This window comes from Melanotaenia boesemani, chromosome 17 (genome assembly GCF_017639745.1).
Source record: "Melanotaenia boesemani isolate fMelBoe1 chromosome 17, fMelBoe1.pri, whole genome shotgun sequence".
NCBI classification, from domain to species: domain Eukaryota; kingdom Metazoa; phylum Chordata; class Actinopteri; order Atheriniformes; family Melanotaeniidae; genus Melanotaenia; species Melanotaenia boesemani.
In genome coordinates, this window is record NC_055698.1 from 13,516,513 (window position 1) to 13,543,203 (window position 26,691).

The window sequence follows — 26,691 nt, forward strand, 5'->3', positions numbered from 1 at the left end:
ATTCCCTCGCTGTGAAAAATGTGCTGCATTACTATTACTAGAACAGGTGGGTTGGTTTGACAAATGTGGATGTTAACCACAAAGCCGTGAGATATGCCTTCTTTAAAGAGAGAAAAATATGAAAAGATCTACTAAGTACTGAATCAGTTATGTTTATGGTATAACTTGTTCTTGAGTATTCAATGAATTGCACTTATGCCCCAGGTATTATGAATAGCTTTGGGGCCCCTGAATACTTGCACTCGCAGAGTATTTCATACATACTATATAATATCTATACACAAAAAATACGTATAGAGACATTGGCTATTAGCAAGACACGAGACAACAGGTAACCTCTATGATCCCAAAATGGCTTAAAATGATTATTCACAAGGAAATCTACAGAAGTGACACTGCTGATATGTGTATTTTTGTATCTACACACACAATCCAAACATTAACTAAAATTCTAAACCCATTTGTTACCACAACCGACCCATAACCTGGTTTCACAGTCATGAGTGCAGCAGCTCTCTGTATAACGGCTGAACAACTGAATGCTGAATGAAGAACCGAGAGCTGCTACTCCTTGAATATATGCGACAGGAACTCCGGCCATTTCTTTTTTTCATGTTAATTTAATATTCCAAAGGACTGAAGCTCATTCAGGTCATTATTATATAAGAAACTATTTCAGTTGTGTGGGTGTGAACATCAATGTTCATAATCATCTACTCAACATATTCCATTGTGACTATCACGTCATGTAATTCTGTCAGTGTCAATTTATATTATACAAAAGAAATGTTATATTACATAAATTCTAAACAACTTTTTTATTACTCTGCTGGAGGTAAAATTACAAATGGCAACAATGGGAATTTTTCTAAACCTTCTTAGTACATTAAAAGACACAGGAAATTGACATTTTTTTGCCTGAAAATCACAAATATATCATTAAATTAAGCTCCAAACCTTGGATGTCAGAGAAGCCAGAAGTGGCAACAAGAACTGTTCCAATCGTTTCTTCTTCTAAACTCCATTACTGCAGAAATTTATATATATATATTTATACAATATACAGTATATGTGTGTGTGTGTGCATTTGCAATATTAAAATGATCTGAAAGCAACCTTTTTCTTATTTTGCTTGAATGTAAAGGGACATAAGCAGATTTTTAAAATAGCCATGATGACAAAAATCCATTAACTAAAGCAAAATCTTCTAGAAGCAGGACTTCTAGAAGTAAAAATGGCATGTGCCATAAAAAGTTAAAAAAAAAAAAAAAAAAAAAAGATACTAGTCTGTCCAGCCAAGCTTGGTTGCTGGGGTCACTGGCCCGGTAGACACCATCACCATTCATGCAGAGCGCAACAGAAATTAAGTTGTTGGTTTCAAGTAACAGTAACCTAGATAAACTTCAATGGGCACATGGAAAAATGTTTGTAATTTAAAAAAAAACAAAGACTAGGGTTTCTTTGATGAAATTCAATCTCTTCCATACTTTCATGCATTTTCATGTGTCCAGCATATCCAGGGACAAATGTCCATCACATCTGCTGACATATTTTCATTGTTTCTGTGCTACCAGCACAAAATAGCACATAATGTGTCGCCACCATCCAATTTCTGTGAGATGAGGTTGCCAGGCTCATGCTGTAAGTAGATCAGTCACTATTCTGTACCTCTGAGTCATGTTTTCAAGCTGTCATGTTTCCGTCTTTAAGGACTGAGGGGAAATAGATAAATGATAAAAGCAATGAAAGCTCTGCAGGTTGACTTGTTCATGTTGTCACACTCTACTGTATATGAAGACAAAAATAAAATGAATGTCATCCTCTTCAGTTCAGGTTTAAAAAAAAAAAGCACAAGCTTGTGTCTTTTTCTCCCCACACACTTACCTTCCCCTTCTCCTACTTTCCTTTGCATTCTCATTTCCTCTCTGGCCTATTTTTACTTCCATATATCTTTTATTCCTTTAATCTATTTCTCTCCTCACCTCATTTTTCTATATCTCTTTCATTCATTCCCTTTTGTCTTCACTCCAGCTCCCCCTTTTTTCTTCCCTCCCTTCATGTCCAATCTTTCCCCTCTAAAAGCTCTTGCTTCTTTCCCACTCCACTTGCCTCATTCACCACAATCCAGCCACATTTCCAAGTTTTTTTTTTTTTTTTCCTCAGGCTCTCAGGGCAGATCTGAAAGATTCAACAGCTAGCAGAGCTTTTAACATTAAACAGGTTCTCTATAGGGTGACACATTGTATTTTCAACTCATCTGTCTGCGTTCCACTTTCCTATTCCCATTTTGCTCTTGAGCTGTGTATGTGGAAGAGCATTCGGATATAGAATACTGGTTTTACTGGATCTTTAGCCCTAATTAACAAATTGTCAGTGGATTGGGATTAGGCACTAATCTTGAATTCTATAAAGATGGGAAATAGAAACTCCTATTTAAACAATAATGCCCGGCCTTGGAATGTACATTTATTACTGTAATCTCTTGTTATTATCAATGCAAAATAACAGCAGTTTCTCAGGCCATGTTCACACATAGATAAGTTTAATTGTTTCTGCTAAAGGTTTTGACCTTTTGGACGGTTCATCCACACAGAACTGCCGTTTTGGGAGCCTGAAAATGCAAATTTTCTAAAGTGAAAGCCCCAAAGTGAATAAATGTTAAAAAATGCCACCAGTTCCTTTCTGCGTTTGCAGACCATACACATCTTTCCTGAACTGATGACACCATAAGTCCACCTACCCTAAATCTTCATGCACAAGCCCTGCAACACAGTGGCACTGGATTACAGTGTTGCATTCGTGCTGCAGAAGCTACTAAGCATGATATGGCTTTACAGCTAAATTGATTTTCTGCCATCTTTATGTTTGTTTACGTTGCACAAGTTTATGTCTTATTCTCTGGTTTTGGTTAATGTATGTGGCAACATTACAGCGTCACTTACAGGCCTGGCTTTGATACTACAGCATTTGTAGTGGTCTTATGTGGACAAACACATTTCTTTAAAAAAATCCATCTTTACAAAAACATTTTTTAAAAATAAATTGAATCAATTTTTATGTGGAAATGGAACTAGTTTGCAAATCTTTTAAATATTGTATAAAAAAAACTCAATTTATGTGGATGTCCACTCTGTGTCATTTCATTTTTTAACTTCTCCAGATGAAAGTAAGTGAATCATGTACGATTTGTAGGAATTTCAACAGCTCATCATTTGTTAGATGCACTTCGGTCTAGCCAGACTGTGGTCATGTGCCTTTTAAGACAGAAGGTCTCACAATATTTTAAGGTCACAGGAGATGTCAAATCATCTGGGAAAGAGGGCAGGTCTTTCTGTGTGGAGTTTGCATGTTTTCTCTGTGCACATGTGGTTTTCTCTCCAAGTACTCCGGCTTCCTTCCACAGTCAAAAGATATGCATGTTAGGTTAATTGGTGTCTCCAAATTCTACCTAGGACTGAATGTGAGCGTGAGTTGTTGTTTCTCTCCTTCATGGAAAATCTTTTCAATGATTTTTCTATGTTATGTAATGTAAGACTTTTTTTGTGTGTGTGTGTGTGTGTGTGTGTGTAGTCTAGGAGCTTGAGTCCCATCAGCAATAAGTAAATTGGCTATTATGGAAGAAAACAAGTGTGAAGGTGGTATTTTGGATATCTGATGAGCCTGTTAAAAAAACATAGGGCCATATAGATGCCACATATAGTGCCACTGTGTACATTTTTTTAGGTAGTAGTTTTAATAATATATATATAAAAAAAGAAGAACTTGTCATTTTGTTTAATTTTTTCAAGATTTTTGTAACTTCTTTTTAGGATCCAGTTTATGATGATTTTCTTTTATTTAATAAAAGTGATGGAAGCTGATTATTTTGTGTACTGATTTACAATTTTAACAATTGAACTTTTTTATTTTGTTTTATTGTTTTTGATGAGTCAATCCCAATTATAGTCTTAGTTCAGTAAAAGATATTTGAGGCTTGATTTGGTGTCAACAACCCAAACAACCCAAGAATGTTGAAACAGTTTAATCTGTACAAAACCAAACCAATTATGGAAAGAAAGCACATCTTCATAATGAGCAGACAAATTAAAATTCAGCTGAACACACACAGCTCTCACTGTCTGGACAGACATAGCCTTACACATGATTGGATTTATCTTCCAAAGTTGAGGATATTTAATTACTTTCACAATAAAGTTCCCGGTGGGGACACAAAGCAAATTTTCATTTGTAGTCAGTTCAATTTTTATTCGTTACAGTTCTTCTGTTTGCACTCAAGTACCACTCTGAAATCCTGCCTGTTATTTACCAAATTGGCAAAAATGTGGCTAGTGATGATGGAGCAGGAAAACATTGTGTGCTGTAGTGTACCAGTTGTTCAAAACAAGACTTCTGTAATATTCAGACTGTACAAATAGGTGATTTATACCTGGCTTCTAATGCCATGACATCCCACACACTTCCCCTGCAAGGCCAGGGAGAAATTAAATGAGCTGACAGAAGAGAGATGAGAGACTATATAGGTAGATTAATGAGGGAAACATGAATAGCACAGCAACAAGCTCCCTTGGGTATCTTCTCACCACAGACTTCCACATACATTACCTTAATCCACTGGCCATTTTGGTGCAATAAAGTATATGTCCTCCCCTATTTTTTTTCTCTAACTGGCATTGACTTCTTTCTAGCAGTAGAAACATACATCATGAGTAATTTTAACTTATTTAATGTTTTCCGGGCAGACTAAAGGGAGCCATCTTACCGATTCCTTCTCTAGGCTTGGTTATAACAATGCAGAAACACTCCTGAACAATTCATCTCAGTCAGCAATGGTGTGTGTGTAATGCAACTTGGAGATAATGTCTTTCTTTTTATTGTCAGCTGTCCTGAAGTAAACACGTTTTTGTTTTTTTCTTTTTTTGTGAAACACGAATTGTAAGCAAAACTTTGTATTGTTCTGTCTTCAAAGTTTGGGGCCAAATAGCATTACGTAAGCTAGCAGGAGGGATTCCCTGTTTGTTCCTGGATAGCAGAATTAATGTACAGCCACATAAATTAAGCCACGAGGGAATACTAGCTTTAGGTTTTCTTTAAGGGATTATTTTGCAGCAATAGAGTGAAGTGGTAACCACTGTCATCTCACAACAAGGTTTTCAGCTCAAATATTTCCAGCTGAGGTTCTGCATGGAGCTTTTACATGCATACAAAACCAAACACTGGCTCTAAAAAGGATCTTTCCCATGGGTTTTCTCCAGGTACTTTGAGTTCCTCCCATCATCCAAAAACATCAATGACCCTAACTAGACCGTGCACATGCATGGTCATTCATCTCCATGATGGACTGGCTCTCTCTCCAGGGTGTACTCCACCTCTCGTGTAATGACATCTGGGATAGTGTCCAGACCTCTAGTGACCCTGTGCAGGATGGAGCACGTATAGAGGATAGATTGATTATCAAGCCAAATGAGAGTGACGAACACGACACTGTTAAAATCACCACAAAAAAATTAAATGTATTCTGCACAAAACACTGATCTTCTTCCTCAGTTTCTAGACTGATCAGCAACAGGCAAACCAAACACTGACTCTAGAAAGGATCTACCATGGTTTGATAAGAGAATCTAAAACTGTTGCACTGAACTTCATCGGGATTGAGCCACCCCTCGCTATAATACATTGTCTCTCATGTTGAGTTGACAAACCCCAAACCTCAAACCAGCATCAGAGTGTGATAATTATTTTCCATGTAAAAAGTTGGAGATCTTTTATAGATAAAAAAAAGCTTGTTATGGCCATTTCATACTGAGTTTCCTCATGAGAAGGAAGAGCTATACCTCATCACCCAAAGCTAATTAAAAAGATGTCTGCAATAATTTCAATTCTACAAATATTTCACTATTCTAATGTAAGATGTAAAACTGTACTTTAGTCAAAAAGCCCAACTGCAACAGCATAAGCTGATGTGGTAGCAAAGTAGCGAACCTCCCAATCATGAAGATTGTAATAATCAGATGTTCAACATTGTCAGTGATGGAAACAGTTCAGCTAACAAAATAACAGCACTGGTGTAATTATAAAGCTTCGACAGATATGCACACAGGGGTTTAATTCATGTTAATGTCATCACATCATGAGAGTAGAGATTTACTTAAAAGCCTGATTTTGTTTCTTGGATTCTGGTGCTAGGCTCAAACTTCCTGCAAATGTGTTGAATTGCAAGGCTCCTAAACAGCTTAGGAAGGGTTCTGCTCTCTAAAAACTTTGTGTTGTATCTAAGTAATTTGACTTTTTTCTGCATTTACACGTATACATGTTGCAATCTGGCAGGACCACTAGCAACAGGTGCTTCACTGTAAAAAGAACATTTTACTATAGATTACCTGCTTTTATTGTGACATTTATTCAAAATAAAATGTCTACATTTCATACTGTTACCAAACATGTCAGGATTTTTAATTAGAACAGAGACCAACCAGCAGTGTTTACTGAGTTTCCAAACATTTATATATTTTACTGAGTGGTGGACTTTCTCCTCCCATCACCAGTAAAGCCTTTGTTGATGATTGCAGGTTTTGTGCTGTCAAATGAGCCGCTCCTTCTCTGACAATCACATCTCCTCACTAATTTTCTGTTTATTACCTAAAATGATTATCTGTCACTTTATACCGTCAGCTTGTCAGCATGGATGGCTTCAGGTGCTTACAGACATCTGCCCCTGAATAGAGGGTATTTTCATGGGATCAAAGCCCTTTAATCTGGCATCCCTTCCCTTCCCCAGCCTTTTCATTTCCTCTTGACTTTCCACTGAGCATATATCACATCTGTCAACCGACCAATGACATTTGTTTGTCTCATTCCCCAAAATGAGACTGCAGATGACAGATGGTGAAAGCAGTACGATCTCTGCCAAGTTTGGGTTTGGTGTTACAGAGCAAGGAAAACACATTTCATCTCAGAGGTACTTTCAATAAAATGAAAATATTTAAGAAATAGATAGAATAGAAAAGAATAGACAATTTAGAAAAACAAATAAAGAATAAAATTTTAAAAGCAAGTTGATATCATATTGGGTAAGTTAAACTTGGAAATGAAATGGCTTACAGTAGGCTCTCATAGCTAAAAAAAAAAAAAAGTTCATCCAAGTTTATCTTCACTCTTTTCTGCATTGCAGTAATTTCTATAAAAGTGGCTGCAGTTACTTCCAGTACCCAGTTATTTTCATAGATGCTTGACGAAGACTCACTTTTACTGAGGAAGTCCCATCCATATTCTGTAGATTCCTTTCATGGAAGAATAGGTGAAATTTTAGCTTGGCTTTAGGCGATCAGAGAGAAGTTGCATATAACGCCCTCTTCAACAATACACCTATGAATTATAGGATTTAAACTTCATCTACAATTTATTACTCAACATTAGATGTGCTGTTAGGCAGACTTTGATATTGTTGGACTAATCGTGGGCTAATGTTCTCTCCCTCTGAATACTAGACATGTATGATTTCTTTTATCCCAAGAGACTTTTAAGATGTTTGATTCATAAGGTGTTTGTTTTATAGACAATCATATGGTTGACAGCATGCTTTACTGAATGTCAGATGCATAGCAGCTTTAAAAACTGAATCTAATTGTTAATGCCTTTAAATTTAGATACTTTCTACAGATGTTCATTTGCCAGTAAGACATTCGATGTTGATGAAAGAAGTCTTGTAATTAAACTACTTTCATAGATTCTGGTGCTTACTGCCAAATCATTAACTGCCACCTCTAAAAGCAAGTGTGCAAAGTACTTGCTTGTAAGTGAGTAAATAATATGTGCATTCGTAGTTATGTTGAATAGTTTTAAAATAAATTGTACTGATTTTCATACGTAAGGAATCTATGATATGGATGCACTTTGGCTTTATGTTTCTTCTGTTATATCTTTAGTCAGAACAGGGAGATAATGTTAAGTGGATGCATTTTATGCAAGTGTATGTTATGAGTTGAGGATAATAAATAAGCTCTGTCCTGAGCAAACTGTCTTTATTGTTTAGTGGCTCCACAGCATGTGTGCTGTGTGCTGCTGGCCCACATTTCCCCTGGGTCTGACGTCAGTAATACGTTTATAACATCAACACATCTGAAATACATACTCACTTTATTTAGCTTTGAGTTGAGAGCAAGTTACTTTTGGTTGTTTTGGAGATATTTTTTCAAATATATTCACTGAAGCCTGAAACGTGGTCCACACAAAGACACATTTTCAAAACATTTAATGTTTTATATAAATGTTGAAAAGAACAAACTGTATCAACTGTGTTCTGCAGAGAAGATAAATCTGAAGTTAAAACAGTAATTTTAAGAAAATTTAAATTTAGGAATAACAATACGGACACAATTTTCCCTGGTATCACACTGTGTGACACTCGGAGCAACAAAACTGTGCAGCACAGTAAGTTATGACAAGTGCTAATAAGATCTCAAGTTTAACATCCAATCGCTCTATATCTATACTGTTACTCCTGGTGAAATCTCAGCTATATGTTACCGTTAAATCTATGTCTATAAAATAATCTTTACACCATGATTTGGCCCTGCGTAGACACGTTTGGGCAATTTATTTATCTTTTATATGTTTTTTCAATCAAATAATGCTCTGAGAACTGTTGTGCTATGATACTATAAACCTCTGGAAGACATTAGATCCCCATTTAGAACAGACATGAGATCAATCCTTAAACAATTTTCCCAAAATGTCAAAGAGGACTGAAATTGCAGACATTAGAGGCTTTGCTTTGCAAGCTGAGCCCCTGACTTGAACAAGTTTAAAGACTATTTTTACTCCAACGCACCACACTGAAGGCTTTACTAAATGCAATGGAGCAAATGGAATTCTGAACTAGACATGTACACTGGACAACAGGCACACTATTGCTGCACAAATTAACTTGTAGGAGCATTAGCAGAGGAGAGGTGCTACAAATCAAAGCTAAAAGATGAGCCCTCCTGGATCAAGATCTGCAATCAGACAGAGAATGGATCCCACAGGACAAGATCAGGAGCCCCGAGGGTAGACATCCAACCAATCCTACTACTCAATCATGAACTCAAACAAGACAGTTTAAAGAGCGTCAGAGAGTAAGGGCTTATTCAAATGGAAATGATAGCTACTTATTGGAACAACTAATAGCTCTGGGATGTACAGTGGGTGAATGGAATAAACATTCTTAATAATAAATCAGGGAAGGTGGGAGGAAAGAAAAAGAAGTTGACAGAAGTATTTCTGTAAACACAAGTATAACAAAAACACACCAGAGACACAGCACAATCATTTTAGGCTCAGATGGTTTCACAAGCCCTGCGTGATCCAATAAGGTTGAAATAAATAACACCATGTACACACAAACACACAGTTTAATGCATACAAAATACTACTGCTCTGTTTGCACATTTTTCACCATTATATTTTCCATCATGGGATAATCTTTAGCAGATACTGGAACACATTTCCAAGACATCAAACAACCAATTCTCTAAATCAATATACATTTAATCCAGACATAACCTGCACTGCACTGTCTCACTCTTATTGACATTTTGTGCCTGCAAAGACAACATTCACAATACCACATCTGAATATTCCAAATGGGTTTAGAGTAAGCCACATTCGAGGTCACATCCTGGACCTGGTTGTTTTAAAGGTATTGATATTTCTTCTGTCGTGGTCGCTGACTTGACCTTGTCGGACCATTTCTGTGTTTTGTTTGATTTACCGATCACTCAGAGTGTCCAAACAGCCTGCTTCTCAGTTAGGAAGAGGGACATTAATAAAAGAACAAGTGCTCAGTTTGTGGAGGCCATAGCTATGTTACCAACAACCAGTGCAGAGTCAGTTGATGGACTCCTGAATCATTTCAGTCTGAAAATCTTGAATGTAATGGATGCTGTTTTACTGATAAGAATCAAGAGCACCTTGAGCAAACAGAAAACACCTTGGAGAAAAAATCATGTGGTCCCCAGCCTAAAAAGAGAATGCAGGAAAACTGAGCTGAAGTGGCGGAAAAATAAACTTCAAATTCTGTAAAAACAAAACCTGAGTAATGTACGACAATGAGCTGTGAAAGGTCAGAGAGCTGCTGAAATGATTATCTGAAATCATTAAAGAGAATGTCAACAACTCTTGCACTGTGTTTGCTATGATTGAAATGTTTTTAAATTCTCCTCATAGTTCAGGTCAGAGCTTCTTTCCACTGAGAAATGCAGTCTTAAAAAAATCTCCTGTGCTTATGCATCAAATCTGCACAATAACATTTTAACTTATATTCCTTTTAATCATTTTAATGTAATTTATAATTTTATTGTGATTTTTGCTATTTGTCGCTGTCTTTTACTACTTTTAATGCTTTCTTTGCACCACCTGTAATGCTTTTAATCTTTACTGTATGTATTTACTGAATAGTCTTGCACATGAAATATGCTAAACAAATAAAGTTTGCCAGGAGTAAAACTGCATGTGCATTTAAATCAAGATACTTACAGAAAAATGCTAATTGAAACCCTCATGACTGAAACAGACTGGGTTTTAGTAAATCCCTACGAAAAAGTAGAAAACATTAAAATGATCTCAGATCATTTGCATTTGAGGACAGCGAGCTATCTGATATTTCTCCTTCAGGCTCTGAGCGAGCTTTACTGAGGGATTACAGGCTCTTCCTGTATTTGACATAGTTTATGTGAGGAAAACCCATTGTGTTTTTACAATAACCCTCAAAAAATGTATTACTGGGAGCATTGTTGTGTGATCATGTTCCATTTCAGCATATTCCCTAATAATCATTTTTCATTTCTCTGGAAACAAACTCTTTAAATATGCATACCTGATATTATTAAGTCATAAAGTGGCTGCACATCAATAAGTCAGATTTGAGCATATGACAATGAAAAAAAAAGGGGGGGCAGCTATACTATTAATGAGCATTTAGCTCACTGAACCATCGTTTCATCTGCTGAAACATCCAGATGTACAATCAGATATTGCTGATGTTAATGCTGTAATAATATATATGTAAATACAGAATAGATTCAGTTTCATAACTAAGACTGATATATTGATGTTTTGCTTTTTCTTTGTATAAATGCGCAACTGTTGCATTTTCCGTCTGTTCTTGCATACATATTGTGCATACTTGTGTCTTTATGTCTCTGTGAATGCAGGACTGATGATCATCCATCCATGACTTTTGTACAACGTGATGAAAATCCATTAGTGGGGCATTTCTGTGCCAGAAGGATAAATGTATGTCTCCTTCTACAGACAAAGCTTTACTGGTTCCCAATGAAATATCAGGACTTTTAGTTGATTTTAAAACACTCCATTTACTAAGTAGCACCAGATAACATCCCCTTAAAAGCAATTTGTGGTCTACATTTCCACTCAGCTACAAAGCCTATTCAATGTAAATTTCATCATCCTCTGAGTCCGCAAGGTGAACACTGGATCCCTCTGTGGTATGAAGCATAAATATTTGTAACCATGTGGACTGTGTATGTTGTCAATACATATGCCTTGATTGATCTCCATTCCTTAAGACTACACCAGAATCACAAGAACAACGTGGATACTTATTTTGAGAAGAGCTTAAGCAGAATTGCTATAATTTGTACCTCTGCAATGTACCGTAGACAGATTACATCCCCATTGGGAAGCACTGGGACAACTGTGTGGACAGCTGCACAGTCCCAATTTATAAGCGCATGTAAACATGTGCACACAAACATGGAAAGCATGAATTTCCTTGTAGTTCGTGCTTGCCTTCAACCAAATGGATTTGCTGCATGACTATAACTGGTGATACATCTAATTCTGCTATAAAACAAATGAGCATAATAAGCAAAAAACAGCGTATTTGTGGTGATTGTCAGTTAATACGCCAACAGGCGTATTAAGCTTTGATCCAGAACTCAGACTGTTGTTTCATTTCGTCCCAAATCAATGAGGACACAGCGTCCATGACCGACTGCATCCTGCTTGTATGACGCACTAAAAAAAGAGCATTATGAAAATGTCACTATGAAATGTCAAGTCTCTTTTCTGAGTACAAAAAGCACTCAAAAACACAACAATAAACGAGTAATTGTAGCAGAAAAATGTTTTCTAATCACAACAGAGAACAGTTTTATTATTCACCGCTGAATCCTGCTGTATACGGCATATTTCTGTTTGTTATGACCTTGACTTTAATATACACAATTTTCATATAAAAAAAACAGCCTTTGAGGCCCTGGTGCTCATTTGTACAGATTGACACACTATTTTCCTCTAATAGCAGACCATGAATTATTTTCAGTAAAAGAAATAGAAAATCAGAGTGATCTCCAAACTAATCTTCCTCAGCACATCATTCAGTACAGGCAGATCAGCCTCACACACAAACACACAACCAACTCCAGTCACTTTGTTGACTTTAGACAGCTGCTCAGCTCAATATGAATGCCTCTCATAATAACAGCCATTTCCCTAACATATGCTGAGTGGAAAAAAAAAAAAAAAACTCTTCCAAAAGTTATAAAACAATGTTGGAAGTTGTGGGACACATTTGAAAAAGCTGACGTTGATTAGAGGATGATGACAAGCCTGAAAGCTGCTGCCTGGGCAAAATTGGATGGAATGAAACTAAACCCATGCCGAGGTTCCCTAATCATCAACATATATGGCATGAGATTTTTATTGTCCCTGAATAACACGTCTTATTATGTTACTGGGGATGGAAGGAAGGCACCTCTCCCACACAAGAACACGCATTTTCCGAGAGCATCTATTTACACATCAAAATAATACAATTTAAAGCTCCAGTAGGCTCTGCTTGTGAGCAAAACAAGAGACTGCATGCAGACTATCTTCTTGTAAGGCCTATTGAGTCTACAGTGGGTAAAAGTACATCATCATCATCTGAAATATGTCTCACTTTATGCTGAATGCATAATACTTTCCTCCTGTCTTTGCAAGGCTCATTCACTATTGCTCAATGTAATATCAAATAAAGAAGTGTAGTATACCTCAGCACCCTGGTTACAGCAGCCACAAACACCACATTAAGATGGCTTGAACAGTGAATGGATTTTTGGCTGCAGTTCAAAGACGTGGTGACAACAAAATTAATACATTTCATGTGCAAATATCCAGGTCCATTTTTTCCCAACCTCTGTTTTCACTGGCAGAAGTGACCATGTTTTTTTATAAAAGTTTAGGTTAAACCAGTACTATGTAACTGTTGTTCATTCATATATATAGCTTCTGAGAGTTTCATGAATATGTGCAAAACCATTAAAGGTGATGAGACAATTTTTACGTCCCATTTACTTCAACAATACAATCAAGACAAGTAGAGCCCTGATGGTTCTAAAGACACAGTGATGTAACTACAGTACAATGACGTTTACACGCTCATGAGTTAACTTCAACCATTCAGTTTTAAATTGAGCTACACATGCAGCCAGTAAGTATCTACATTTGAAGGTACAAATACAAAAAAAATAAAATAAATTAAACTTTTGAAAAAAGTAAGATTACTCTCCTCCTTTGCCCCATAATAGTTCAGCCCACTGTCTGCCACTGTGTGTGCGGTCCGCTCTCTGTATAAATTCGGCACAGGCAGCTGAGCACCTGAGCCTGGCAAAAGGAAACATTAAAAAACTGTGTCAGACAGGTTTCTCTCCTCAAACCACTAATTAGAATAAAACACACACAGCCAAAACAAAGTTCACCAGACTGCATTTTGTTTGCTGTTATCTGCCACTGATATACAGCAGTTATATAGTCATTGTAGTTTCCCTACATTTTCTATTTTCAAGTAGTTTGCTGCAACATGAATATTTAATAATGCAATGTTTATTGTTCACAGCTAAGCAAAACGTGCAAGATTCAAATGAAATGATGCACAGACGCACAGAGTTTAATTAGTTTATCTATCAGTTATCTACTTTTCTATGCTGCATTAGGTATTTTGACAGGTTTTTTTTATTCTTCTGAGTTTGTAATGATGAAACGTGTGTGTAGGTGCGAATATATCAATCATGTTGCTTTGCCTGCATAATCATATCAAATATCCCTTTATTTGAAATCAGTATTTCTTCAGAGAAAGAGCAACACAGAGCATGTAAACTCATTGCCATTCAGCAGGAGTTTTATACAAACTGAGCACATTAAAATGTCTGATCCAAACTTAAGGTCACTGCTTTAAAAATAACCTAATGAGTTAATGATATGAACCTCAGTTTTTAAATTAGTCCTTAAATTAGTCTCCGAAAGATGAGAAGGAAGAAGTTGTACGTAACAGCCAGATAACTTTTTGGTTGGCTTGATTGCAAACGTGTGCATTCATTTATAATCCAAAGTGATTTATCAGAACGCAAATCCATTATTTGCAGCGGCTGCTGGTATTTTGACAGCGTTTGGGCTGGACATATTGGAGATGTGTGCAGATGGCTTAATACCACTCCACATGTTCCGTATTAGCACTTACACATCCACAGACACACAAAACCTAGCATGCATTGGCAGAGGTGAAGAGAGTCTCTCTGTTTCCCATTTCCTCTCTGTCTGATGCCATTACCATTATCTGTGCCATGCTGATGGCAACCATTTCCAGCCCTGGAAGTGTATGGCCAGCAAAGTACACAGCAAATTGCCCCACTATTAACTAATCAGTAGATGAATGTACATTGATGTGACTGGTGTCCTGTGATGTTACTATAGTATTACAGTCAGGCTCATAATAATCCATTAGCAGTTTCAGCATGGAGACATGGTTGTCCTCAAACTTCACAGTCTTCTCTGTAGTTGGAGTGAAATCAACTAAGTGCAAATTTATTGGTTTAGTAGATAATTTAGTAAAAATGCTTTACACATTCATTTTAGATTAGATTATTTTTTTAAGGTTGTTTTGCTTCATAAAGTTTGCGTTGGCCTGGTGAGTATTAAAGTCATGTGGTTTTCCTTTTTCATGCAAAGTTATGATGACTACAAAACAGCTTTTAATACATAAAGGAATACTTTTTCCAATTTTGTGCATTCACGATAGCAGCCTCACCCTGCAAGAGAGCAGCGGGCCCTGCAAAAATTGCATGAGAAATAACACAACTGAGAGTCTCATGTATTCACATGGATTTAAATTTTTCCAGATACCAAACGGATAAGATCTGATGCCATCTGTGGAAAGCAACCCCAATCCACAAAGATCCCACCATACAACCCACAGGGCCTGAGGGATCAACTGCTGACAGCCTGGTACCACACATGAAAGAATGTCTTCAGATGGTCCTTGTACTGACTGGTCAGAGCTCTTTTGGTGGAATCAGGAGGATCTACCTAATATTTGACATTTGCTCATATTTTTCATAATGAACTGAATCAACATCAGTGATCTGATCTGAATTTTTGGGGTGGGGATTGTGCAGCCTTGTTGGAACTGATGTTGATATGTATGTTCAGTATCTGTATTTTTATAGGTGTTAAGAATAGAATCATGTTGTACTATTACTGTATAGACCTCAAGAAGATGCATGGAGCTGTTAATGAGGAGCAAATCAAACAACAAAAAAATAAATAAATGAAAAAATAAGTCATGCCGCTCCCGTCCAGCAAATTATTAAATAACAATTCATTATATTTCAAGTGAGTTAGGAATATTTAACAAATCACTCACTTTATAGCTATAATGCCATTTTATATGAGTACTGTGTTTTTTGACTTTTAATTTTTAATTTGTTAGACTTAGAACCAAAAAAAGCAAAGGTGTCTGTCATATTAGCTTTTGTTGAAAACAAAGCTTATTTTAAATAAGATCATATTTAGTGGTTGAACTGTTTTAAATAATGTTATTTAAGCATAACATGCACACTGAAAAAAGAATTACTTGTTAGGTGAAAGTAATAAAATTATGGAAACAATTACCACTTACATAAAATGTTTTAAGCATAAGTTTTGTTGGATTAACACAATTAATTCAATAACACAACTAAAAATTAACAAGTCTTTTTTGTGAGTGCAACATAAGCTGGATTTATACTGGTGTAAGGTCGGTTACAGCATCACGGCTGTCTGGCCCTTATTTCCAATCATCACACCTGCAATAAATGAGTTTTTATCATCCCTACAATATGTATATCAGGGATCAACAACTCTGGACCTCTTGAGCCATTCCTGAAGGTGTTAGATGTTTCCCTGATGCAACACACCTGAATCAAATTAATGGGTCGTTAATAGGCTGGTGCAGAACTTGACAAGTTGTTGGAAAGTTATTTCATTTGAATAAGGTGTGTTGCCACAGGGAAACATCTAAAACCTGCAGGACACTGGCCCAAGAGGTTTGAAGCTGGCGATCCCTGATGTATACAGTAGATCAGGGGATCAAGTTTGGTCTTAGAGAGCCACGGTCCTGCAAGTTTTAGATGTTTTCCTGTTTCAACACACCTAATTCAAATGAATGAGTCACTGAGCAGAATTTTATAAGCTGTTGGATCCATTTATTTGAAGCAGGCATGTTAGAGCAAGAAAACATTTAAAACCTGCAGGAGTTCTTTAGGGCCGAGCTTGCCTACCCCTGCACCAGATCACCAGATCTTTGCTTTATGTTGTGTTTCCTGTTGTTGTGGTGCTCTTTAACTCTACTGCAACACACTACCAAATAACATGTAAGTAGTAAGAAGAAAGAAAAAGAAAAAAAAAGAAATCTTTGAATTTATGTTCTTTGTTTCATAATAAATCATTTAACTATAACATAAATGTAACTTTTCTCCAAATAAAACATTTTGTAATATTAATTTATTTGTATAGTTCATATGTTTACGTACATTTTTGAAGCACAGTAGTATTTTGGAGCTCAAAATGATTATTTTTGTTACAATCAAATAACAAAATTTTCTTTTCTTTTTTTTTAACTGTGCATAATTTCTTAAGAAAAAAGGAAATGTAATAAAAATGCATAAAACCATGTTTGTATTCATGAACATAAAACATTCGATATGTAGCTCTTAACAAAACCTGATAAATGAAAAAAGAAAATAGGCCCATTTTGATTTTTTTTTTTTCTTCTTCATATTTTGGCTTAAAAATAACCCTCAATATCTCCAGAGACATTTCAAACTGAGGAAAGATGGGCTGACATATGGGCTGAGGCCAAGCCTGTGCTGTCATCTATGTGACTTAACGGTGCTCTTGATTCCCTCTCCATCTGCAGATAATAATTCATATCTTCAACATCCCTCCATGAAAATAAAATGAAAATTACTACTAATAATAATAGTAATAATAATCACTTACTCAGTCTGCCACAGAATGACCCATCTCAGTCTTTGCTGTTCTTTTTCAGATTAAACATGCTTTTCTACATAATTTAATTTTGCTACCAGTCAATAAAACAATCGGGCAAAAAAAGTGAACAATTAAATCTTCCCCACTCATTTCTACTGCATTACTTTTAAGATAATCAATGCAATTATTAAACAGCATCATAACAAATCTTTTTTTTCTAAGATAAAACCATTTCTTAACTAAAAAGAACATATTGACAGGATTAATCAAAAACTTGCTCACTGAAAACTGCACAGATCCTGTTGGGATTCTATCCTGCATTGCTAACCATCCACTTACATCCATGTGCACTTGGACCAAAAGGACACTATAGCCAAGGACTAAGAAAAAAACAATTAAATAAGTATCTCTGCCACTGAACTTCAGCTGAAGGGCATTAACAACAATTCCCCTTATGGGTAAAAGAGTTCCTTGAATCCTCTGCTGGGTCACGGAGCAGGTTGTGTTTGGGTGTCACAAGCTGTAAACAGACCAAGAGAGATAAGTAGAGTGAGAGAGATCTGTGCTGTCACAAGTACAAACAGTAGCCAGAGGGATGACTAAGTAACAGCACAAGCTTTCCAGCAGTTCTTTAGTATAATGACATGAAGATAAAAAAGGAAACAAATGACAAAAGGAGAAAGTAAATAAAGTAATGACAGGAAGCATGGAAGGAAAATGACCAAATATAAATTCAGTCATTATTAGGAGCAATAACATACACTTCCAGTCAAATGTTTGGATACACTTTGCCAGTGGATTTAAAGGGAAAATGTGTCCAAAATGGTAGTTTAAATAGTGAGAATAGAGACAATAGATAGAGTCAGAAAGTGATGTGACCAGAAGACCTGTGAACAAAACAGCAATATTGTGGTAAAAAAACTTTCTTTGCACAACAAGCTCCTTAACTCTCATTCTGCCGCCCTTTCAAACCCTCAGAAAGAGTCTGCATGGACCATCTATGCTGCTCTTACTCACTATTACTGTTCAAGTACCAAGAATGATCAAGAAGACGGAGAGGACGTGGGGGTGTGTTGGCACTTGAGATCATAGACATCACTGCTGAGGCTGAAAAAAGGCAGTGTTTGAAGTTTCACACTCATGATGCATGGAGTATGTTTGTGCAAACGCTCCATAAGTGATGAAAAATTGCACAGGAACAGTAAGTAATGACTTCCTGCTTTTGAAAAGCAACAAGGCTGCAGTCACCATGAAGCTATGCTACCAGACTTCAACACACAGACCTAGAAAAAACTAGATGTACTAGAAAATACAAAAACACACTGGTCAACATTTCTAAAGTCTGTATAATAGCTTTCCCTAGATGGCCTCGATCAATCACTAAAAAACCCTTAATAGCAGGTGATTACACCCAGTATTACAGCCGAGCCTGTGAGTCATCATGAGTATGAGCCAATATGAGGATGAAAAAGAGCTGAGCTGCAAAGGAAATCATTGAATAGTCTGATAGTCTAGGGATATTGTAATAAGTCAAAATTACCAGCTTCTCACAGAACGCACACAGCTGTCCTTGAAGGAGGAAAAGACAAGCACATTAATTACCACAAACTACTGGGCTTTGTTTTCAAGCTCCTTAAGAGTGAGACTTCAATGCTGAACTGCAGGGGTCTTCTATGCAGACGGACGTGTCACGACATTACTCTGAGCCTCAAAAATGATTTCTGAATCATTTATCATCTGAATGATATTTTGTTCACTGTCAAAGATTTTCAAAAAGCTCTGTGCCTTCTGTGTTTATCTGTGATGAGGCAGGCTACTTATCCACTGGATTGTCACATTTAACGCCTGCAAAATGATTTGAATATTATTTGTCCCTCAAAGATCACTTTGGACTCATGAAGACCAAACTGGTTTACAGGAGGTCCAGATATGTTGGCGTCCTAACAGGTTGTGGTCCTCATTATAACATACAAACAAACACACGAGTGTGGTTCCATGCACATTGGAGCTAAGCTACAATTTAAGTTCACCCTGGTCATTTCATTGAACAAATGTCCTTGTCCTGATATGTCCAACACAGAGTAGCTGTGGACAGAATGAACAATATTCAAGACTTTCTGCCTCATCTAACTTTCTCTGTGGGGGATCATCACACATGGAAGTAGAGCTGAAATTACTGCCCAGATGTATTTAAGTGCCTTAAATGGAGATTTTGTCAGATTATGCTGCAGTTCTAAAACCAGGATTTTATTTGAAAGGAGTGACAGCTTCATTATGCTTTAGGCGCTTGTGAATGCTGCTTTACAGACAGAATTTTTAAAAAGCATTTTGCCATTTGACAAGAGAATATAAAAAATATGTGAATTAGAGTGGCTTCCTTGGGAACTTGGCCGGATTAATACATGCTTACATTTTTGTATTTTTACAAAAAGATGCAAAAAGATGGAACTGTGGAGCATGTGTTGAGTTTCTAAGGCTGTGTGAGTTTGGATGAGCATATACAAGCAGAAGTGATTCAGCTACATTATCCGGGTGTGGTACGCTTTGTTTGCATAGCAGATCTTAACGCTCAATTTTATTTTATGAAATGTATTCATCTATAAACAGAAGAAACTTGCATATTCAAGAAGCCAAACGAGTATATCATGCCCATACCTTACTTCAAGCAGGTAAGGTAATTAACTGTGAAAATGGATCTACAACAGGATACCTGACAGACCCATTTATTTGAATTATGATGTAGTGTGTGCTGTTTATTTTTCTTTAGATAAATACGTTGTCAGCTTCCAGACAATCCACAATTTAATGTGTAAAGCCCAGAATTCAGCGCTCATGTATCCCAATTACCTTTACATGATTTTTATGAACATGAACGTTCTACCAGTCCCTGCTTAAGTCTTGACAAAAGATGTTTATTTATATTAACATTTTTATATCTACATTCAGTTAAGAGACACAAACTAGGGGTTCATGTTTGCACTTTTATTACATTTGTGTGGCTGTGTGTAATAGTGTGTGAAGAAGATTATTATGAGGTGTGTGTCTTTAAATTGCTGTTGTATAATTTGGTGTGTGAAGGCTTAATATGCAGAAACAGTTTTTAATATGTAAAGCACTTTGTGTTGCTGGTTACATGAAAAGTGCTTTATAAATAAAGTTTGATTTTTATTTGATTTGAAAAAAGACAAATAAGTGTTCTCTTTAAAATGTCAAAATGTTTCCTTAATACTCTTGTCTTGTTTTCTCTGACATGGCACTATTCCTATCTTAATTGTAGGCACAAATACAGATAGTTGCTGTAATGCTGCATAATTTTGGCCCCAATTCACAGGACAGGGCCAAAAATACTCAGCTGCACTTCTCTAAATGTCAGCGTTTATTCAGAGAAAAAAAGCATCACATAGCATATTTGTTGTGTTAATCTGGACACCTGGTTGGTAAAAGGAAGTGCAGAAAGACAGGAAAAGAAGATTGTGGCGAGTTGATTCATTTTGCAGGGTTTTGGATTTTTTAAATTCCAAAAACTGTCAGTAGTTCCTTCTGCGTGAGCCAGTGATCCTGAGTTATGTTCACACTGTGACTGCGTGTCTCTCTGCACGACAGAAGGCTATCAGTAGCTGACACTAAGGCACGTGAAACCCCTCGGGAAGTGTTTTCCAACTGCACGAAGGAGCAACAAGGTGAAAGGATTTGAAAAAACGAGAGGGAACAGAGGGAATAGGGAGATAGGCGAAAGAGTGGAGAGACGGAGAATGCAATTAAATGTGAAGGACAAAGAGCAAAAGGACAGAGATGAAGAGAGAAGACAGAGACAGAGAAAATGAAACAGAACAAGTAGAGCCAAACCAACGTGTCAGTCTGGCCACTGATACAGACACAAAAAGGAGGCCGATATCTTGGCGGGGGGATAAATAAAAAAGGGGGAAAAAGATTAAATTATCTGAAAACATGACCACCAATTACAATAAATGACATGAAGAAAATCTTAAATACCAAAGCAAAACATGAGGAGTGTTCCTGTTAAAGGCTTTATCACATACTGTAAAAAAATCAAAAATCCACCTCCATTCTGACTCAGTATTTGTGTCTTGTAATTAATAGCAAAAGGAATAATTGTGACTTGTTGTGAGCTGGTGACCACATACTAACAGCAGCTTAAACAGCAGATTCTGGGTATAAAAGAGAGTCAACAACTCTCTTAGCTTCTTGGAAATTTAGAAATATGTCAGGAGCACTGAGTTTGCATTAAAACCCCAATTTAACAGTTGAAAGGAGGCTTTAATCAGTTTTCAGCACAGAACAACACATTTTTGATAATGACTTGCTGCACCATCTATAATAGCTTTCTTTACGTTACACCAAGCTCAGAAAAGACTTTTCTTTGATTTTGACATATTGCTTTAGAAGTTTTTAACCTGTAATGTGATTTTTAATGTAAATTTGCATGATTACTTGTGTAAAAATAATTAGAAGATAATGTGAAAGTGTACGCCCACTGACGTTCTAACAACTTATAATTTTTAATGGAGAAGACTGAATCAGTAAAAATACTAAGGGAGCCTGTGTTGCTATCAGCTGTGCAGCTGAAGCATCTTCAGGAGTTGGTATTATTAAAGGAACAAAAATAACAAGCAAAAGGGAAAAAAACTATTTTAATAATATTTTTAAAACTTTATACTTTATCACAAAGACTCACTACTCTGTTTTAGGCCATCAGATATTTGCTCTATTATAGCGCCACCTATTGATACTACTTCAGAGTCCTCACTGCTCAGACCATAAAATGCATGATTCTATTTGCGTTACATTAACAGTCATGCTGAGATAAATATATTTTACTCTCCTCAGTTTGGCCTCAAATCACATTGAAATGCTTCTTGTTCCTTTGACTTATCATCCAAACACCTGCACTTAGCAAACAGCTTAATGGGGGGTAGATGACTGAAACAGATGACTGTGAAATTAAATTTAACAGATCTGCCTAACATCATGGAAAATCCCAAACATTGTTTGTGCTGAATAAAGTAAATATCTGACTCATGCACACAGAGAGAGAGCAAGGAGAGTGGAGTAATGTGAAAGATGGGCTGTATACGTATATTATAACATTTCATTTTCTTGACACATCCTATAACATGTCCAACTTTCTCAATAGCTCCAGCTAAGTCAACTTTAGTGTCTCATACTACTTTATAATCTTCTTTTTTATCACTTCACAGTTACTGCCGTGTGCTGCCAAATGATACATGTGTGTCAGCATGAAAGAAGTCTTGCCTTTGATTCCGACAGAGCTGTCTCACTTTGTTGTTATCGAAAAGGTTAAACCGCACTCTTGGATCTGTCTTATCCAGATATATGACTTGCTAACATGGGATCTCTGCATCTTATTCATGATCTTTCCTTTTCTTGGAACACACAGCAAGGCTGGCTACTCCTTAAAAGTTTGAAAACCACTGGGTATAATTGATTGCATGACAGCAAAATTATCCCTACCATCCAAGTGGCTTTTGCATGGAGAGTTTTTTCCACAATGACAACTCTTCATGTCAGTTCTTATGATTCATCACTGATTTCTTTTGCCAAGAAAGTGTTAGACAATCCAAGAAGTGCATCACAACCCTATGGAGTAAATTGAGCGCAGTTTTGTTCATGATAGTGCCGATTATGATGCTCAGACACAGAGAAAGAGCAACATTCAGGGTCATTTCATGTATCTATGAGTATAACATGCACCATTAGCTTGATTAATACTGAGGATTGGCAACAGTCAGAGGATGTCTGAACTGCACTGAGTGATGGGCCTCAATTGCGTGACTGTGTGTGTGTTTTATTGTGTGTGTGTGTGTGTGTGTGTAGGGGGGGGGGGGGGGGGGGGGGGGGGGGGTGTTCAGGGAAGGAGACAGAAGCTGTGCATGCTTAGTGTGTAGAGTTGTGTGTTTATGTTTGTGCTGTGTGTAAATGTTTTCCCATAGAGACTGACCTAAATGCCACACAGTCACAGAGGGACCGTGGTCCAAAATAAAATATAAAAGCACTAAAAAGCTGCATTGCTCCTCCCCAATTATTCATCTAGATACACACAGAAAGAAAGCTTTAAAAGCCCGTTCATTATAGTACAAAATGCTGCTGAACCTGGATTAAAGACTTTTTTTTTTTTTAATTGGAGGCTAACTGTTCCTCCAAAGAGATATATTTCTTTTCATGCTGACCTCTGTCTTCTTTTTCTGTCCTCTTGAAACGGAGAGCGACCACCCGCTACTGACCACACAGACAGGTCGACCCACAACCAGACAGATTGCTTGTGGCACGATGAATGACAAATTTATCTCCGAGTCTCAGAAAGCAGCCAGACACACCAGACCCCTATCACTGCAGGGCACCTTACATATCTCAGCTCGTCTGTCTGCACAACCCTCCTCAAGGCTGCCTCTCTCTCACTCTGGGATGCTTCTGAATTTTCCTTCTCTGACAGCCCAATTGTGTTTGTTGCTATTCCTGTCTTTGGTTTTGCATAGTATACATATATGGGAGTTCTGCATATAAGAGGTTGCTATAGCTTGCAGCCATACTTGCTCACTGATGCCAGTTAAGCCTCTAATAAAACCCCTGATGACACAAGCTAACACTCTGAACTAAGTCACATAAACCCAAAGAAATCCCTAAAAGAAAAATCCTAATATACCTGCTGACATGTTGCTCAGTTTTATTAGTTTCTGCTACTAGAGCTTGAAGTGAGGCAGCATTCAGAAGCAGTCATGGCTCATTTTTTTTCCCAGCTGGTGGGCGGTGGGTCCATGAAGGAATGCCTATTTTCTCTCTCTGCAAATTTGTTAAGACAATTGATGCAGAGCTACATGCATGAAGCTGGTTCGAAGCATTGCACAAATAAATTCCAGTCTTTCATGAATCTGGTTCATGAAAATAACACTCATGCAAGTCAGCTGTACCTTCTGAGAGCAAAAAAAAGCAAAAAGCTGCTTAAGTCTCCCTTTAGTGTTTATTGTGCTTGATACAGCAAGTTCTGATAGGTTGAATGCATTGACCTTTAATCTGTGTATATGAGTCACTTTTCTGCATCGTGTTTAGCATTAATGTTGGTTACTTTGCACGTTCACAGCTGCTCCATTTTTGTTTTTAGTTTTTGTCTCAAGACATTCATGAATGCTCTGTGGGAATAAAATGGTATCATGTGTGTTTGTAGTCTTGCACGTATGAATGTGTGACGTATTAAGGAATCATCCGTTTGACTTCTCTCTGACGAGAAGGCAAGGGGCATGTTTAGATGAGGTTCAAAGCTGCCATGTCTACACAGTTTGTACTGTACTAATAAAAAAAAAAACTCTATAAATTTGTTTTAATTCCAGCAGATGTGAGTCTCCAATTTGCCTGAAATGACTGTGGTATTTCTGAGCATTAACCTCAATTAAATAATCTGTCAATCAGGATTCTTTCAGAAGAAAAACCTAAACACCCAATGAATATTGATTTCTCCCCATAATTTATTTTGAGTACTTTCTTTTTGTCTTTAAAAAAAATAAAAAATAATAAAAAAAAAATCATTATTGTAACCTTGCCAGAAAAATATCTGTACAGAGCCATTAATAATCTTTTATAATTAAACATTTCCTTTATAAGCAGCATAAGCAAGTAAAAATATTACAGCATGAATATAAATCTCAAATGAGTTAATTTCGGATTAACCTAAACCAATCCCACCTGGCTCTCTTGCATCAGGGCAAAATATGATCTGTAAGATCAGCCAAATGTTTTCTCTGTCTCACTTATAAATAAAATACTACTACTAATAAAAGTCAGCGAATAAAAATCTCAGTCCGTGACTTACAGGTTTTAGATGATGGAGCTCCTGTGGCAGAATTTCATGCAAAAGAGAATCAGCTTCCACAAAGAAGTCCTTCCACCGAGACCGACTCTCAGCTTCTGCGCGATTTACCGCAGTTGGTTAAAAATAATAATAATAAAAACAACTTTTCTTTTTGTTGTCCAGACAAAGAAAAGCAACTAGTTTAAAAAAAATAATCTAACACTGCTACCATACGGCTTTCTGCGGTTTGCCAAGCTTTATTAATCCATAAGATAAGTTGATGACCGTAAGTGCGCGCGTGAGCGGAGAGGAGAGGACAGGGTTGCGGTGGCCGTTTTGAGCGGTGACAGTTGACTGCCCGGTAATCCAAGTACGTCGAACAACCTCCCGTTTGCGCGGACTGTCGTGCGGTAGTGGAGCTCCTCCTCGCCTTATCTCTGTCTGTCTTCCTGTGTGTGTGTGTTGAAGAAACACACAGGCGAGAAGAAGTGTTTTCACAGCGTGTGTGCGCGCGGATTGGACACTCCTATTACAATAAACACTGTACACAAAAAATCTGGTAGCCTGATGCTGTCTGCGTTTGGTCTCTAGTAGTTCACAGTGACTTACACAGAATATACCAGCAGGTTCCTTTTCTACTGTAACATTCTTCAATTGATTAAACAGTATGAAGCTATTTATAGTTTTTTTATAGACTGTCCTCCAAAATACGACCCCATGGTTTGTTTGCTCATGTGAGTAAAAACGAACTTTAATTAGTTTGCATGTGACCTCTATTGGTCATGAGAGTAATTGTGTATGAATTGTTCACAAATTTATAATCATGCTCGTCATGTCACAATTCACACAGCAGTCCAGTTTAAAATAAATTAATAAAACAAAAGCCCTAAACATCTAAAAATGAAATGATTGCTTTATCATAACTTACCATGACCTACACCCAACCAGAAAATTATATTGTTATGAGTTGCCGCTATGTATCCAAAGTAATCAAATGGCTTATGTGACAAATAAAATATATAAATGAATAAAAAAAAAGAAAACCCTGCTGAAATTGAAATTGCAGTGAGAGTGAAATAATTTTGAAGTACGAGAAGCATTATGGCTAATTTTATCTTAGAGGATAAATAAAGTTTTGCTTTATAACTCTTACAAAAGTGTTTTATTCATGTCTTTATAGTTAATAAATTCAACTGTAAATGTAACTCAGAAGTGGAAAAACTAGATGTCATAGGACACGCTAGAACTTAAAAATGAATGTGAGATATATTTCCCTCCTAACGCTCATATGAGGATGCACTTAACAGGACCCAAACCTGGGTCATACTGGGATGGACAGATGCTTCATCAAATCACTTTCAAAGTATTTTATTTGAACAAACTGTTTCAGTTGAGGACTTCCTAGTTTTGTGAAATAAACCATCTGGTCCATGAAGCTGATGATCTACAGGAAGACGTTATTTAAATAAATATATTCTTTTATTTGAAATGTCATAAATATTGAAGTAAAAAGCTGTATGCTGTCAACAGGGAGCTTTAGGACACTGTAATGGAAGCAGCTGTAGACCAAAATGTATAATGAG

The 26,691-nt window shown here is 36.8% G+C and overlaps 1 protein-coding gene across 1 annotated transcript in view; it reads right to left on the bottom strand.

The window, feature by feature from the left end:
• calcr (calcitonin receptor) overlaps positions 1 to 25,518 on the bottom strand; it is a 60,165-nt gene extending 34,647 nt beyond the window's left edge. The window contains exon 1 of the mRNA XM_041967194.1: positions 25,130 to 25,518. The gene's annotated coding sequence lies outside the window, so the exon portion shown is untranslated. The remainder of the gene's footprint in view (positions 1 to 25,129) is intronic.
• Between the last annotated feature and the right edge of the window lie 1,173 nt (positions 25,519 to 26,691).